A 12,801-nucleotide genomic window follows, 5' to 3' on the forward strand; every position below is an offset into this window, starting at 1 on the left:
TGGATTAATCACAAAACAAACAAGTCCCCTTGTCATGGTCTGTCAAAACGGACACACAGAGATGATTAGATTTGATCTGATAGATACCCCTAATTTTGGCTTGATCCTCGGGGTACCCCGGTTAACAACTCATAACCCAAAAATTGATTGGGTGAACAGAACAGTTACTTTGGATTCCTCATTCTGTATAACCAATTGCTACCAAGAAGCAGGTACAGAACAGAGCTCAGTAATGCACTGTGCTTGTGTTATACAGACAAACCAAGTCTCCCTCCTGAATATTCTGACATTAAAGACGTTTTTGATCCAGTGAAGGCTAGTGTGTTACCCCCACATCGGTCATATGACTGCCGTATAGATCTCATCCCAGGGACCCCTTTACCTAATAACAGAGCATATGCTTTGACTGAAGAAGAGACCAAATATTTAAGAACCTACCTAGACGACCTACTACAGTCTGGGTTCATCCGACATTCCACATCTCCGGTGTCATCTCCACTTTTTTTTATCCCGAAGCAGGATAAATCTCTGCGCGCATGTATCGACTATAGAGGACTAAATAAGGCTACAAAAAAAAAAATATCCTCTTCCTCTAATACCTGTGTTGTTGGATCAATTAAGACATTCTACTGTATACACTAAACTAGATCTGCGGGGAGCTTACCACCTGGTCCAAATAAAAGAGGGGGATGAGTGGAATACAGCTTTCAAGACAAAGTTTCGTCTATTTGAATATACAGTAATGCCCTTTGAGTTGTGTAATGCCACTGCGGCCTTTCAATTCTATATAAATGAGGTCCTACACGAATTCCTGGACGTTTGTGTCATAGTATACATAGACGACATCCTCATTTACTCTAAGAACTCTGAAGAACATACCCAACATGTTCGTGCAGTATTATCAAAGTTAAAAGAAAATCATCTCTTTGCTAAATTAGAAAAATGTACTTTTAATGTCAGCAAAGTGGACTTTTTAGGATACTGCCTGTCACCTCAAGGAATAATTATGGATGAAAAAAAAATTAGTGCTATTACTGATTGGCCAGAACCATCATCTGTGAAGGATGTTCAGAAATTTCTGGGTTTCGCCAATTTTTATAGGAGGTTTATTTCTCATTTTGCAGACATTGCGGCCCCAATAACCACCTTGTTGCAGAAAGAGCAACAATTTCCTTGGTCTGATGAGACGGCTCAGGCCTTTCAACTCCTGAAACAAAAGTTCACTTCAGCCCCAATTCTGAAACATCCTGATCCTGACTTGCAATTTTTTGTCGAAGCGGATGCTTCACAAGTAGCTTTAGGAGGAGTTCTCTCTCAACGAGATGCAGTAGATGGCCAATTATATCCTATAGCCTTCTATTCCAAAAAGGTATTACCAGCTGAACAAAATTACACTGTGGCTGAAAGAGAACTATTAGCTATCAAAGTAGCCTTTTCTGAATGGAGGCACCATTTAATGGGAGCCAAGTACCCTGTTACCATCTTTTCTGACCATAAGAACTTACAGTTCTTTGGATCACTAAAAGCATTAACTCCACTTCAGATGCGCTGGTTAAATTTTTTTAGCACATTTGACTTCGTTATAACCTATAGACCAGGTGCACAACAAATTCAATCTGATGTGTTATCTTGATACGGATATACCTCAGACAAGAAACAAAGCAGAATAGGAGAACCCATTATTCCTCCCCAAAAACTTTTGCCACCAGTACAACAGAAGGATTTCATCACAGATCTTTATAATGCACACCTCAAGATTGGTTAAAGGATTCCCATAACTCAATACAACTAGGTTTATTGTATCACGACAACATGCTGTTAGTGCTCACCACAGAATTACAAACACAGGTGGTAGTTTGGCATCACGCCTCACCGTTGGCAGGTCATCCTGGCTGGGTAAAAACCCTGGAAAATGTGCTAAAACACTTTTGGTGGGACAATATGAGTAAGGACATTAAGCAATTTGTCACTACCTGTCCAGTTTGTGCAAGACATAAATCTTCGCATAAGGCCCCTGACGGTTTGTTAATACCAATGCCATCACCCAAACAACCTTGGCACACTGTGAGTGTAGACTTTATTGTAGGTTTACCAGCAGTAAAATCCTTCACAACAGTATTAGTGATAGTGGATTTTTTGTCTAAAATGGCACATGTTGTACCATTACGGAAATTGCCGACTGTGGCAGAATTTGCCGATACTTTTATAAGAGAAATTGTGCGTTCACATGGTTTGCCAAGTAAAGTGGTGTCAGTGGCTCTCCACAAAGAACCTAAATATAGAAGGATCCTGAAAGCTGCAACCACGTTTCATTGGACCCTTTAGTATAACTGCCATAGTAAACCCGGTAACAGTAAAATTGGACTTACCAAAAGAATACCCAGTACATGCTACATTCCATGTGTCCTTGCTTAAGCCGTACAACCCAAATACCTGACCCGAACCACCACCTCCACCCATACCAATTAAGGGAAATCTAGAATATGAAGTGAAAAGCATAAAAGACGCAAAAGGAATTCATGGACGTCTGTTTTATTTAGTAGAATGGAAAGGATATGACGAAACTGAGAATTCATGGGAACCAGCGTCCTATGTACATGCCCCACAGTTGATTAGACAGTTTTATATAAAAAATCCAGGGAAACCCCGTCCAGTAGGAGGGCCTTTGAGGGGGATGACTGTTAGGGTTTGTGCACAGCAAAGCGCATGTCCCCTCTCATTGCACTAGTGGTCTTTGTAATAGCTCTCTTTAAACATACTACTGAAAGCCTTTCTTGTTATCTCAGCCCCTCCCTAGGACTTCTGTGTATGTTGCTCAATGTATTCACAAGTTTGGACATTGCTGTCTTGTTTGCACATTGGACCTTGCTTTTACCAAGGCTTATTTAGAAAACATTGGACCTTGCTTTTACCAAGGCTTATTTAGAACACTCCTCCCTAGGCCAGGTGTTACTTCAACTCATTAGCATAATAACTGAAGCTCTGCACACCTGCTTGTGAGAACCGCACCCAGTACTTCGAACCACACCCAGCTCTTCGAACCACACCCAGCCCTGTCTATAAAAGGCATCCCCTGAGCCTCACCCAGTGCTTGTGCTCGTCTACCTCCCACTTACCTGAGAACAGATCCTTTGGCGCTGGCACTCCTGCTCTCTCCAGACCTTCATTGACTTCAACGGGCGCGGCTTCTGGCTCTTCCTTCTTCTGGTTTCCGGCTACTTCTTGCCTCAGCCCCTCTTTTGTCCACTGCAATCGACCTGCAAAAGAGAAAGAGATCAAGGTTAGATTGATCAAGATCCCTTTTCAGCAACAAGTAAGTGCAAAACCTTTTATTACCTGAAAGAAGTTTATCGTCGATTTCTGGATTCATGTAAGGACAATTTGGAACAAGATATCTCCCACGAACTTTGTGGTTCAAACCCTTTGTTACAAGAATACTTTGTGAAATAAACATTGTTTTACATGGAACTTTTTTTTAAGAATCAAACAGAGGAAACCATTGTCAGCAAGGCAAACAGTAAATCAAGGACTTGCACAAATTACCTGCTGTATTTTGATGTAAAAGTACAGTATTTGTTTTATAAAACGTCTGGAAATGTGTGAAAAGAGAGTTTGCTATTAAGAATTTAGGCTTTAGTTATATTAAGGTGAATGTTAGACGTTGGTAATTCTGATAATGATTTTCATTTGATTTTACAAAAGTTTTACAGTAATAGAAAGCACATCCCAGTACAATAACACATTCCAAACCTGGAAGCTTGAGACCAGGATCCAAGAGGTACTTTTAGAAGAGAATTTCTAATAAGATTAAGGTTTAGTCAGGAACACATTTAGGGATAGGTTGCACTTATCTGTTCTTTGTTTATGTTTCATTAGGCACCAGTTTCTACAGAAGTCAGAGAGGGCCGCAGATTTTAGCAGCTCTTCTACAGTGGAAACTCAAGAACGGTGTTGTCTCTCTTTTTTTATTTTATCCACTTCCCCCCTTCCCTTGAGCCTCTGGTTCTTAGTGCACTGCTTTAAAACTAGTGTGCTAGAACAAGCAGTTTCAGGGTGGCGTCAGACTGTCTTCAACCTCCATCAGAACTGAACAGAAATTCAGGTGAGCTGGGCTTTGACAGACGGAGGTGTATTTGCCTCCTTGAGCTATACCTCTAAAGTCAACATGATTCAAAGCCCTCCTGGCTTCTTCTTCAGGACCTAGCAGATCCCTTCCCCACTCACTTTACATGTGGTGTGTTCATTAAACTAATCCTCTTCATGAAAATGTGTTCATGAAAATAAATATACAGTGCATGTGGATTCTCAGTGCACATATACAATACCTAAATAGGTATCTCTCATCGTTATCTGGAAGAAAAAACGGAATCATACATATATGTTAAAATGCGAAAAAAAGTGCACCATCCATCGTGATAAAGTAGTGACCTGAAAAAGAAGTGCAATGAGTGAACATATACTCGAGCAATTTAATGAAGTGTAAGGAGACTGCAAACGGAGGCAAGATGGCGGCCGCTTAGTGGCCGGTGCAGACGTGCGGTGAGGAAGCTGTTTGGTTTCTGCTTGATGGCGACCTAAGCAGAAAGCAAGGAGCGGCGAAAAAGAAAACCGTGCTCGAACTTGGTGACCGACCGCGGTAATGTTGTCGGCTCTTACCGGGTCTGCCCCGACAAGATTGCTTTTGCGGGCAGTGGTGTGGTCGCTGGAGAGACTCAATCCTGGCCGAGGACGTTTCTCAGCAGCAGGAGGGCGGAGCCTGATGCAGTGCCGGCGGAGTTTGCGGAGCAAAGGAAAAATGGGAGCGGAGACCGCAGAGCCTGTAGTGGACACAGCCGCTTTGGAATCCAGCAGAGGCGGTTGTCGGAGACTGAGGGCGCTGGTAGTGCTCACAGCCGATCTGGGAGGCTGCAGGGACGGTTGCTGGTGAGAGGTATGGCCCCAAAACAGAATCCGGGATCAAAAGCTAGTAGCCTGAAGAAAAAGGGAGCATTAAAGGGGGAAAATGAGAATGCCGCTCCTGATGACATATGTGAGGATAGTCAGCCCCAATCCCAGCCCCAGCTAAAGAAGAGGCAGCAAGGTGCTCCTAAGACTCGGCAGGCTTCTACAATTGCGGATTTATTTACAAAGGTGGGCAAGGAGAAAAGCTCTAAAGAGCTGGGAGCGGATAATGTCTCCAATGTAGCCGGTCTCTTGAATCTGGCTCCTGAGACTTTAACTGAGATTGCAAGCTTGGAAAGCGGCTTGGAGGCAGCAAATTTGGTTACCGTTAGTAAGGGGAGCCAGGAATCCCTTATGAGCCCCCCTGGGAAGGGGCAGTTAGTTGGGGACCCTCAATCCTCGGAGCAAAGTGCTGGTGTGGGGCTCAGTGGCGAACCCCCCGGCATAATAGTACCCACAGAAGCTGTACTGGATGAAGCTATAGAAGGGGCGACCGGAACCAGCATCGAGAAAGAGAGCGCCCCAAGTGAAGCCTTCTATTCTGTTTCAGATGGGGGGGCAGAGTGGTCTGAAGACGAGGATGAACGTAGCTCTTTTGTGGAATCAGAAAGCGACCCCGAGAATGATCAGCCGGCTACAGCTTTGAAACTCCAAAATGCCGCAGGGGGTCAAGCTCATTTACGACGAGAACTAACCTGGGACCACTCCTCGGCTCTACCACTGCAAGGCGGCTCTCTGTTGGAACAGACACAACTGTCTCTGCTGGAGACGATTCACCAAGAGATCTTAGCACACAGAGAGGAAACGCGTCAAGACGGTCATAAATCCCAGGCCGCTATGAGGAAAATGCAGGGAGTGGTTCAGAAACTCTCTAGGGTTTGTGCTACCACGGGGGATAGAGTGTCAAATTTGGAGGAGAGGGTGGTGGCTACAGAAGCCAAGGTGGCAGGAGCAGTGGCTAAGGTGGACTCACAAAACTACCAGGTCTCAGACATACAATGGAAGCTGGAGGAGATGGAAAATAGGCTTCAAAGGAACAATCTAAGAGTCCTGGAAATTCCGGAGGGGATTGAGGGGTCCGACATCAGGTCTTACGTCATTAAGCTCTTCCAGCAAGCCTTTCCCGAGCTGTCCGGTTGGGACTGGCCAAATGAACTACAAAGAGTCCATTGTACCCCTTTTAAAGTACGACGGAATGCTAAAGAAGGCGATAAACCCAGGGCGGTGCTGATATTCCTTGGCAATTTTATTTTACGACAGGCAATTGCAGAGAGGGCAAGACCTGATGCCAGGAGAAGTTGTGATGGGGTGTCGTTTTTTGTCCGCCCTGATTTTTGCCACGTGGCGGTGGAAAGGCGCTGGCGTCTTAGGGGGTTGATCAAACCCTTCCAGGACAGGAAACTCCAAGCCTACCTAATCAACCCGGCGCAGTTAAAAGTCATTAACGAGGGGAAAACACTGTACTTCTCTTCACAAATCAAGGCCAAGGAGTACCTGGACAGTTTGGGCAAATAGGCTTTATATAGGGCATATCATAAGGGTAATAGTCGGTGCCTCTAGTTGAAGGATAGCTGCTCCTTGTGCCTTGCTTTAGTGTTTAGTTTTCACATGTTTTGTATTTTTTGGGCATAATTTAGGTTTAAGAGGTGTTAATTGCTGTCCTCACCACAAACACTGCACTTTCATCACATGCACAGTTTAGTTCTGTGCGCCTCACTGAGTGGGGGGATGCAGGGGGGTTGGGTTGTAGAAGGGTTGGGTGGGGGGTTGGGAATGTGAGGGAAGTGGGTGGGTGTGGTAGGGTGAAAAAAGAAAATGGGAGGAAAAGATGCATCATTGGTATTGTATTTGTCGTTGTATTATTTGGACTTAAAGGGTATCTAAGGAATCTTGGAAGGTTTAAGATCTATGGTCGATTGTAGGGCCGAATTAAAAGTAAGGATGGCTGACTAAAGAATTTGTACAATGAATGTGGGTGGATTGAATGACTGGCGGAAGAGACAGAGACTGGCTATTTTGTAAAATTTAATAAGATTGATGTGCTATGCCTCCAGGAGACCCACATTCCTTGGTCAAAGCGGAATTTGCTGGCTATCAATGGGTTTGAGTTGGTCGCCTGTTCATCCCAATCCTCTACAATCAGGGGGGTCGCTATATTGATTAGGAAATCTTTGGGAGATGTGAAAAGGACAAAGGTGGATAGTTGTGGTAGATGGGCTATAGCAGAAGCAGAAATGGGCTATACTGTGTGTGCAGTGTATGGCTCGAAAAGTGATGACCCTGAGATCTTCAACCATTTGGAAATTGAACTAGCTGGTTGGCCGGCACCGCTTTTAGTATGCGGGGATTTAAATATCTCTGCAGACTGGGTTAATGGTGGGCATTATGCTGGGCGCAAACCCAGGGTTTTCAGGGCCATAAATGCCCTCATGGATTCGCTCGGATTTATGGATATCTGGGGGACTAAGGAGCCCCAAAATCCTGGAGTTACTTATTTCTCAAACCCAGCTCAGAAATATTCCAAATTTGATTACTTCTTTATTTCCACCCCCAAAATTAATAGAGTTAATATATTCAGGCAACCAATGGTAATCTCTGACCATAATCCTTTAGTAATTATATACCAAAGAGAGAGGTGTGAAAGGGTAAGGTCCTCTTGGTCCTTTGAGAGGAGGCTATTGGAAGAGACTAGATATTTAGCCCATATCAAGAGCTGGACGGATAACTTTTTCGCTGCCAACAGATACAGCTCCTCTCGTAATGTAGTGTGGGAGTCCTTTAAAGCAGCATTCAGAGGCGAAACAATCAGCATCGCAGCCAGGTTGAGGAGAGAAGATAGGATTGAGGAAATGAATTTAGTGAAGAGGTTAGCAATAGTAGAAGAAGAGCACATCAAGGATATCAGAAAAACAACTATGCCCCTGCACTTAAACAATTTAGTGATAACAGGTTGTGACTGTAATATTAATGTCTTTTACTTAGCAAATACTGAATTTGAACAAATCTAAACATGTAGTCAATCTCCGAGAATGAGTTCATATACATGGAGAAATATAGGTAGAAACACAGTTTGTTCTTGGTGTGGACACTTCTGTTTTATTGTTCCATTTCAAAAGCCAACACGTGTTTCATCGCAGGGAACAAGCTGCGAATCTTCAGGGCTGGATTGGGAAAACCTTTGGGACTAGATACAATCTGTACAGATGTTTAGTCTTTTGTCATTTTTAGGTAAGTATATTTTGAAGGAAATGGCCGGTCAGTGTACACGGCTCTGTTCCGTGTCCTCGTTAGAGATAGTTATGATAGATGATCGGTCAGAAAAAACGCCCAGTCCGGGCGTGGTGCGGAATCCTGGTTCGGATATCCAGTTAGTTAGGCGGGTTATACGGTATCTTGTTATTCCCCGTGAGAAGAGTATACCGGGAGGAGAACTACGTTGTCGGTGGGCGGATACGCCGTCTTGTCAACGTAGGCAGCTAACCTTGTAGTTGTTGATCTCCCTCTTTTAGATTTCCCGGTTGCCGTGTTCCAGGTACGGACATCAAGGATATCACTTCGGGGGGTGATGGTAGTAGTAGCCATTATGCTCTATCGACAATTAAGGCAGAATTACAGAGATTGATTACTCAAAAGGTGATAGGGGAATATCAGGCCACCAAAACTAACAGGTATGAAATGGGAGAATATGCAGGTAGAGCCCTGGCCCTTCGCTTACGGCAAGAGAAGTCAAAAAATGTTATCCTAAAAATAGTAGAGAGCGGTAGGGAATTCACAGAGGCTAAAGAGATCCTTGCGGTTTTCAGAAAATTTTACCAGGAACTGTATGGTAGAGAGGTTATGGATAGGAGACAAGTGGATGATGTTTCAGATATAGGACCCCGACTGGACAAGTCATTTCAGGAGGAGCTGGATAGGGATATTACGGAAAAAGAGATTAAGGCTGCCTTACAGGAGCTAGCCTCTGGGAAGGCTGCCGGCCCAGACGGCATTCCATTAGAGGTGTACAAGCGTATTGAACCAGAAATCATGCTGCTATTAATAGATCTTTTTAATGGGGTTATATGGACCGGGCTGATCCCGGATTCGTGGAAAGAAACTAATATTGTTATATTCCACAAAAAGGGGAAGCCTAGTGAGAACCCTGGGTCTTATCGACCAATCTCACTGATCAACGCCGATACCAAGCTTTATTCAAAGATCTGGGCTTTGAGGTTGGGCAGGATTATTGGCGGTCTCGTTTCCCCTTGGCAGCATGGCGTTGTCCCCGGGCGTGGCACTACGGATCATACTAGCAGGGCAATAGCCCTATTTGATGCCCATGCTGCCACGGGAGGTGAGATGGCCATGATCCTGCTCGACGCAGAGAAGGCTTTCGACCGTGTGGACTGGAGCTTTCTCTGGGGTATCTTGGAAGGCAGAGGATTTGGGCAGAAAACCATCAGAGCACTCAGGGCAATGTACGTAGAGCCTAGGGCCAGAGTCACAGTTATGGGTGAGAAGTCTGACCTGTTCTCCATAGAGAGAGGAATGTGCCAATGGTGCCCGTGCTCCCCGATCCTTTTCTCTCTCTATATTGACCCCCTCATTCAAGCTATCTTGGGCTGCCCTAGGCTAAGACCAGTGGTTTTTAATGGTTTCGAAAATAAAATTCTAGCGTACGTAGATGATCTCTCGTTTTTTTCAACAAACCCCCAGCAGGCAAAAGTTGTTCTGTCCGAGCTCACCAAACAGTTTGGTGCTTCCTCAGGGTATTTATTGAACGAGGCAAAGACGCAGATTATTTGTACACAAAATATAGTAAAGACTGATCCCAGATTTGTTGATGCAGCAATCTATTTAGGAGTATAAATTAATGCCTCAGTAGGGAAAATAGTTGAAGAGAACTATATACCACTTAGTAAATCTATAGAGACTTATCTGAGAAGAATGGATGGGCTGCACCTCTCATTGATAGGGAGGGTTAACGCGGTCAAGATGACAATGTTCCCTAAGATATTATATCTCTTTAGGGCTATACCGCTACTCCTGAAAGAGAAAATAATTAAAAATTTGGAATCTGTCTATATTAGATTCATTTGGCAATTTTGGAAAGTAAGGCGGTCAACAAATTTATTGTCACTTCCAAGAGAAAGGGGTGGGTTGTCGCTGCCGAATTTAAGGCTGTACCATTGGACTTGTCTTTTATCACAAATGTCGGTACTTTTTCAGACAAAGGCACGCTCTAGCGATGTAAACTTTGAAGATCAGCAACCCCCCTCTATATATGAGCTGCTGTTAGGTAGGAAGGCGATGGGTTTAATGCTATGTGAAGTGGACCGTAGATTTTATAAGAAAGCCAGGTATAAGGTCATGGAGAGTGTCTGGCGGGTGTGGACGGCCTGTCGAAAGCAGTGTAACATTCCAAAGGTTAACCCATTCCTACAGATTTATAATTCGAGCCTCTTTTCAGGGATAGGGCCGATAAGACCTTTAGAATTTGGAGGGGGGTGGGCATTAAGACCCTGGGAGAAGTAATGAATGGAGATGTAGTTGTAAGTTTTTTGGCCCTGCAAAATAGGTTCGGAATCCCCTCCAATCATTGGTTTGTTTATGGTCAACTGCTGAGATCTTTGAAGGCACTCAGACCAAAACCGCCACCTCAGGATAACTGCCCGCTTTTGGAGGCCCTGACCAAAGGATGTAAAAAAATTAAGATTTTGTATAATATACTTCTCTTGGAAGTTCAAGATGATGTTGATAAGGTGGAAGCAGCTTGGTCTAGGAAACTTGGGAACCCTGAGTTACATTTCGACCTGGCTTCATTACTGAATAAAAAGATCCTTAGAGCCTCAAATTTACGGGCCCAGCATTACAAAACTGTCTTTAATTTATACTTCACTCCCTCTAAATTGTTTTCCTGGGGTCAGAGGGATGACAATACCTGTCCTAGGTGTGGGGCTGGACAAGCAGATATATTGCATATGTTTTGTAATTGTAATCTCTTGACCCCCGTGAAGAATGAGATTGAGAAGTTCTGGGAGGGGCTGCTAGGTAAAAAGATCGACCTATCCCCTACCCTAGCAATCATGGGCATTGATTTTATTCAAAAGTTGTGGAAAGAGGAAGAAGCCCTTGTTTTTATTTCTGTGGCTGTGCTCAGGATCTTAATCTGAGCAGGTTGGAAGGATGTGGTGGCCCGTCCTTTCAAATGTGGCTTTCTAGGTTTCTGGGAATCCATAATATTGAATCGTGCTTGTACGAACAAAAAGGGGCGAAGCTAAGAGAGTTTGGAAGGAAGATATGGGCCCCAGTAACTAATTGGAGGCAGAATAAGTTGAAATTACCAGAGTTTTACTGGTTCCTTATTCTATTATTTGCTTTTATCACCCTGTTTTATATGATGAGTTGATTTGTATTGTAAGATAAGATGTATTCTGCTGTTTATTATCTATGGATTGTATTTATGAACTGTTGTTGATACCCGATATATGATTATTTTTTTATGACTGGATTAATTTATTAATATCTGTTTTTTCCTATGATGCACTGTAAAATCCCAAATAAAAAAAAGAGTGAACATATACTCCTTATAGTTAATTCACAGTGCAGTTTGATGGTGATGTGTCCCGCTGTTTATCGGAGGAAAAAGACAGACCAAAGAAATCCCCACCGACAAGACGGACGGGCCTACTATTGCCACCAGTACAGGGACATCATCTGTGTGGCAACTGCAGCACATGCCACCTGACCGGCAGGAGTAGGGACTTGAAATTCAGGAATGGTAGTGAGTGGGAGCAAAGAAGTTTCACGAATTGCAACAGCAAGAACGTTATCTATATGATCACCTGCCCATGTGGGCTGGAATACATAGGAAAGACCACGAGACCCGTCAAAGTTCACATTGGGGAGCATATGAGCAACATTCGTTACAGGAGGAGCGCAACTAAGATGTCGACCCACTACCTAACCCACAATCACGGAATGGGAGACTTGAAATAGACCGCAATTGAACAACTAAATGGAGAGAATGGCTTGTTTGAAAAAGAACAACGTTGGGTGTTCCGTCTTGGAACACACATCGATGTGCTCGATGACGAAATACCATGGAACCAATTTACGTAAGAAGTGTCCTCAGTTTGGAATGTGCGTAACCTTCACTCCGTGAACTAGGCCCACGCACCTAACCTGTACATCAGGCTCGCAACAGACATTACAGTTGTCTTTTTAGACCATGTAGGATCTCTAGTACCTATGGATATAAGTACAATGGGTGTGCACACACCGGTCATTGTGGTGGCCCTTGTATACCTATTTCCTACCGGAAACTCGAATTGAACCCAAATATCCTGTTTAACACATTTTATCAGCAAACTCTGTTTTTACACCATTACCTAACATCACCAAACCAGTCCCTTCTGAGTTTATACCATAAACTGACAGAAAAGGATATGCACCTTAACCCCTTGGCCGCAGCGGTAATTCTGTCACGAGCCATGGGCGTGCTGTGCTTATGACGGAGTGGTTCCGTCACGGCTCCTCCCACTCACTAATTTTCCCGCACAGGCAGGGAATCAGTGCCACGTGGGCGGAGAGGCCGTGGCGTGAACCACTCCGTCATGAGCACAGTGCGCCCGTGGCTCGTGACAGAGTGGCTCCGTCACTAGCATGGAAGGAGTTAAATAAAAACGCCCGCCGTGTCTTTTAACACCTATAAGAGCTCTACCCATGTGAAGAGACTCTGAATAATGTGCCTGTGAATTTTTTAATCTTACAGGAACACTACTCATGTCAGAATATAATGATTAATGTGCACGAAATTAGTTTCAATAAACTGTGTACCGCCGTTTTCTTTATATATGTATATTAACAACTACTTTTAGG

Source organism: Lissotriton vulgaris, chromosome 12 (genome assembly GCF_964263255.1).
Source record: "Lissotriton vulgaris chromosome 12, aLisVul1.2, whole genome shotgun sequence".
Classification (NCBI taxonomy): Eukaryota; Metazoa; Chordata; class Amphibia; order Caudata; family Salamandridae; genus Lissotriton; species Lissotriton vulgaris.